This window comes from Budorcas taxicolor, chromosome 16 (assembly GCF_023091745.1).
Source record: "Budorcas taxicolor isolate Tak-1 chromosome 16, Takin1.1, whole genome shotgun sequence".
NCBI lineage: Eukaryota > Metazoa > Chordata > Mammalia > Artiodactyla > Bovidae > Budorcas > Budorcas taxicolor.
Window position 1 is genome coordinate 69,735,252 of NC_068925.1, and position 6,000 is coordinate 69,741,251.

The window sequence follows — 6,000 nt, forward strand, 5'->3', positions numbered from 1 at the left end:
AACTTCCTAACATTCTATTATCTTCACAGAGACTTGGATTCAGGGTAATTATAATGTGATCTTTGTCAATAAAGATTTCCTGAATTCTAACCATGCCTGCATTGTCAACTGGAGCTCTCTTTCATGAAACAAACAATAAAATCCAAGGGCAGAAGCTCTACTCTATTGAAAGAATGATTTAAATTCTAATCAACTCTGGCTGCCAGAAGAGAGGGAACTAGAAAACATAAGAATCTTTTAGTAGCTCCACTTTGGTGGTAAATACATCAGTGAAGTGATCATCAGCCCAGGGACTGGTACTCCATCAAGCTTCCTTTCCCCAAAGCCTGCTACTTATATAATACTCTAAATATTTATTGAAGCATCAAGAGTACTACAAGATCATGTGACAAAATGTGATCACGTGATCATGTTACACCATAAACAATATGGCGTAAGAAGTTAAAGAAAGAAAAAATCAGGACTGCCAATCATATGTGAGGAAGGCTTCAGGAGGATGTGAAAACTGTGACAGTTTCTGGAGGATTTATATTTGTCATGGTCAAGACAAGTGCAAGTCAAAAAATGGTGTGCTAGGCCAGATTAACGGCCCCACAAAGATGTTCATGTCCTAATCCTGGAACTTGTGAATATGTTACCTTACATGGCAAAGGGATTTTGCAGATGAGGTGATTAATATTATAGACTTTGGGGTAGTGGGATTATCCTAGATTATTCTGGTAAACCAGTCTAGTCACATGAGTCCTTAAAAGCAGAAGAGGAGAGCAGAAAGATCAATCAAGCAGATGAGAAGACAGAAGAAGAAGCAGGAGAGATCTGGAGCTTGAGAGGGACTTGACTTTCTGTTTCTGGCTCTGAAGGTAGGAAAGGTGCCACAAGCCAAAGAAGGCAGGTGGCTCCTAGAAGGAGCTTTCAGTTGACCATCAGCAAGGAAAGAATCCTTAATCCTACTATTGCAAGGAACTGAATTCTGCCAATAACCTAAATGATCCTGCAAGTGGAATCTTCTCCAGAACCTCCAGAAAAAAAAAAAAAAATGTAGCTCTGATGACACCCAGCTTTAGTCCAATGATACCCATACAGAACTTCTGACCTACAGAACTATAAAATAATAAATTTGTGCTGCTTTAAGCTGCTAAATTGATCATTTATTACAGCCAAAATAGAAAACTAATTAACACAGGCACAGGCCCCAGAGCTTGCTCGGGGAACCTCTTTTAAAATCATTATTTCTATTTAGGTCTTAGGCCCATTTTTTGATTGGGTTGTTTGTTTTTTATATTGAGCTGCATGAGATGCAAAAAAACAAATGTCATATATTAATGCATATATGTAGGATATAAAAGAATGGTATAGATGATCTAACTTGCAAAGCAGAAATAAGAGAAACAGATATAGAGAAGAAATACATGGATACTAAGGAGCAAATGGGAGTGGGGGAAGCAATCGGCAGACTAAGATTGACACATATACATACACCATTGATACTATGTATAGATAACTAGTGAGAACATACTGTATGGCATGGGGGAACTCTACTTAAAGGTGGCCTGAGTGGGAAGGAAATCCAAAAGGAAGGGGATACATTGTGCATACATGTATCCATGTATTTGCAGTCTTTCCAGGTGGCTCAGTGGTAAAGAATCCACCTGCCAATGCAGGAGACTCAGGAGATTCAAGTTAAATCCCTGGGTCAGAAAGATGCCCTGGAGTAGGAAATGGTGACCTTCTCCAGTATTCTTGCTCAGAAAATTCCATTGACTGAGGAGCCTGGCAGGCTACACAGTCCTTGGGGTCACAAAGAGTTGGACACGACTAAGACAGAGATGCAGATATGTATATGTATGGCTGATTCATTCTGCTGTACAGCAGAAACGAATGCAAGATTGTGAGGCAACTATACTCCAATAAAACTAAAGGCAGAAAAAAATTTTTTTAATCTACTTATTTCTTATGGGCTACCCAGCCCATTAGGAACACCATGAAATGTGACTATATTGACACTGCCCCAGCTGAGAATCCTCAAAGTGGCTGCCATGGACTTAGCCCATCTCTAGATTCCTGACATATAGGTCTCCATGCCCTGAAACATGTAGCCCTAATTAATACCTTGAATGGAATTCAATGAACAGAGAAAGGATATCTGACCAAAGGCAACCAAAATAGTTTATCAGATGTTTAGCAGGTGACCCAGGAGCATGCTCTGTTCCATGATGAATGGGTGATAGAATCAAATCCTCTACTCAACTCCAAAAGAGTCATCAGACAGACAGTCGTTAGACAGAAAAAGGGGACAAAGAAAGAAAAGTATTAAAAAATAAGTTATTCAGAAGATAACAGAAGGCACGACTATAAGCCACAAGTTAGCAGAAACCCTGCAATTATAGGGGAAAAAGAAGGGAACATAGGAACTTATGTGATAAAAGTAACAGCAGTAGAAACAGTGTCCTAACTTGTGCAAGAGAAAGGAAGCAAAAACTTCTGCTGTTGAGGAGACACGGAAGGAATAAGATGGCATGAACCGTGTGGCACTTGAACAAACTTCTAGATTCCATGAGCCTTCTGTGAAAGCTTCCCACTGTTCATCTCCTATTCTACGCGTCCTTGCAAGAAGACTTTCTTCTTCTTAGGTGACCTGACATCTCTCTTACCTTGCAACCTGAAAGAGATGAAGCAGCTCACAGGTTCACATGACTCACCCTAGTACTTCCTGAGGGTGACCTGTCCTGCCAAATGAAAAGAGATTTGTTTCTCTGTGACAACCTAGATGGGTGTGAAGGCGTGGGAGGTGAGAGGGAGGTTCAAGAGGGAGGGCACACATGTATATCTATGGCAGATTCACATTGATGTATGCCAGAAATCAACACAATATTGTAAAGCAATTACCCTCCAATTAAATAAATTAAAAAATAAAAATAAAAAGATTTATTGTAAGGGGCCCTGGACTTCCGACATCTGTAGATTTCACTTACTGTTGTCCTTCAGGTTATTTATTGAGAAATTGGCTATGATTTCCCAGAAACTACCCTGATAACCAGCATTCAAAATACCAGTATCAGAAGTGAGCAGAGCCAGATTAGATGAGCAGGAAAGCAAAAACTTCCCTTAATCCTACACAGAAGTATCATTTAGCAGATAACTATATGCATAATCATAATCTAGTATTTTCAGTTGTTTCATGGTTAACAGTTCTTTTCCCTTATAACTATAAATTTTGAGAAAGAACTTCTATGCTATTTCAACCATGTAGAATACTTAGTTATATACCTAATAAATGCGCATTAGTTCATTACCTTCGGGACTTCTGACAGAATCATGTTGTTGATCAGGAGGATGATGAAAGCCCTCACAGCATAATCAAAGGCCATCCGTATTCTCTTTCTACCTCTTACTACTCTTCCTGCCCAAACTTCGTGAAAGAATCCTCTGCTGAAGAGTCCAAAAATGCAAGAATAATGCCCTACCAATAGTAGACACTAGACTAACTACCTGAAGATGTGTTTCTAGTAACAAATGGGTAGGTAGAGAGACGATGGTATGATCATGGTTTCCTTACCATGTTTAGCTATGGGTAAATATAACTACCGTTTGCTGAACAGCTGTGTAGCTGGCCCACAGTACGCATTATGACTGACCTTCACGAAAACTTCTGTGAAAGTTTACTTCACTTGAGAGGTGAAGAGCTGGAGTTGTGAGGGACTTTGTTGCTTGTCCAAAGCCGGAGTTGAGAGGGACTTTCATTCAGCAATGAAAGGCAGAGTGGATATTCCCAAGCCATTACATTTTAACATCCTCATGCTTCCCACTCCTTTACTGATTTTAAGTACGTAAGTAAACAGATCCTGATTATCTTAGGAAGGGGGGAAGCAGGGTTATGAGCCTCACTTTAGTCTGCCAAGTTTAACTGAAGGTCAGTGGTCTGTGCTATAGCTTCAAGGAGAAAAGGCTTGTACTGGGACGTGGTGCCACCTGTCGGTTAATCCATGAAACTGGTGAAGCAGGTATTCAATAGTTTCACCCCACACGCCCCACCCACCCATGAAAGAGTTCTTTAAAAACAGGAGCCATATGAAGAACTTGACTCTCTGTCCCATTCTTTTCCACCTCCAGCCTCCAGAGTCTGTATCCAACCAGCTGGTGCTACACAAAAATTACTGAATTTAGAAATCAGTCCCTGTTCTCCCACTCACTACTAAGAACCCTGAGGAGGTGAGTTAATTTCCTTGAGTTTGAATTTCTCACTCATAAAATGAAATGATACCTTCCTACATTTCAAGGCTATTGTGAGGATCAAATGAGATAATATAAAATAAAGCGTGGTGTAAACAGAATAACATTCAATAGGCCTTAGGTTATCGCCACACTTTATTGGGACCTACACTATTTCTCATTTAGAGTTTGACTTATTTGGGAGTTTCTCATGTGCAGTGGATCTGTCCCTCCATCACTGGACCACAGATTCCCTTTTATTCCTGTCTGCCTGTGCCAGAGTAATCTCTAAATGTAACAGTCTCTTCTCCTGGATTATAAATTCCCAAGGATTGGGCAGTCCATATCAATCTTTATATACTCATGGTACATAGCCCAATGTTGCAGGAGTTCACATATGTATTTAAATTTAAAATTTGTTTTTTCCTCAATAACCATGTGGTATTGAATGAGAATCATCTGTGAAATGCTTCATTAAAAGAAAAGAGATGACTTTTAATTACAGGTAATATTGAGAGAGGCAAAGGAGGAAAAGTGGATTTTAAATAGGCACAGGTACAAAATCTTGTGTAAAAGAACAGAGGGTAGAAATGATGATTGCTGGGTGCCATTAATCCCCTGAGAATTGTCAAGATTTTTTTTTTCAAAATTCTTTCATGAAACAGTCCACAGGACAGAGATGCTAAATGACTTACCCCTAAATTATAATGTACAAATCAGGACAGGAACATGTTTTTCTTCATTTTCCACCCAATATTCTTTCACTATATCACATCACCTCACCACATGGAGAGAACTCAGATAATCACGATGCATATGTATATATCCATACATATTTTATATAGAGAGAGTTTGTCAAACTCCTATTCATACTTCAAAACCCACCTCAAATGTCACTTTTTGAAAAGCCTTTCATGATGCCCTCAAGTAGAGGTCATGGCATCATTCTCTGTAATCCTATGAGAAAAAGCAACCCATTTTCTATTTACAGGGCTTTCTTCCCTTGCCACCCCCCACCCCCACCACTTAAATTGTTTGTATGCTATCCTGCAATTTAACACAATGTTTGGCACATATTAGATGACCAATAATTATGAATGCATACTTATTCAATGCTGTTCTGGGCATAGCTGCCTTCTGGGAACTCACTGTTGATATAAGGCATGATGTTCTTTTTTACCTAGTTATATCTAGGGAAGTATTAAAAAAAAAAAGAAAGTGACAGAAAAATAAATATCATGATTTAAAAGATTAACCAAGACTCTGAATGGCACTTAGAAATTGCCCATTTTTAGAATGCTAAATATCAGTCAACAGTGAAGGACTCTAATAGAATCAGGCCATAAATGTTATCTAGTAGACAAATGTGGGAGTAGGGGGTTCAGGCTCTGGAGTTTGGGGTTCAAATCCTAATGTATTTTCTATGAACTTACATATGTGACTTCAATTCTCTAGGCCAAAATCTATTACCTTTGGTCTTCCTTTTTTAAAATCTTATTAGCAAACCATATTCAGGCTCACCCCTTTTACCTTATAAGCATATTCTTAACAAAAAGCCTAGCGATCCCTTTAACATGTAAGACATTCTGTGCAAAGCCCCCAGTTGCACTCTTGGGGGTGGGGGCTAGGGACCAGAACTGTCCAGACAGTTCCAGGCAGAAGCAGAGCTTTATCATGACTCTGAAATCCCTGATGTGAAAAAGTCGGTATTCGAAGCTTATCCATTTTCACATGAAATTCTACCACTGACTATTTCAACATGATAAAAGGAATCCTTAGAGTTACTAGATT

At 39.2% G+C, this 6,000-nt stretch overlaps 1 pseudogene; it reads right to left on the minus strand.

Moving 5' to 3' along the window:
• LOC128061304 (histone-lysine N-methyltransferase SETMAR-like) overlaps nt 1–3,368 on the minus strand; it is a 43,133-nt pseudogene extending 39,765 nt beyond the window's left edge.
• Nucleotides 3,369–6,000: the final 2,632 nt, after the last annotated feature.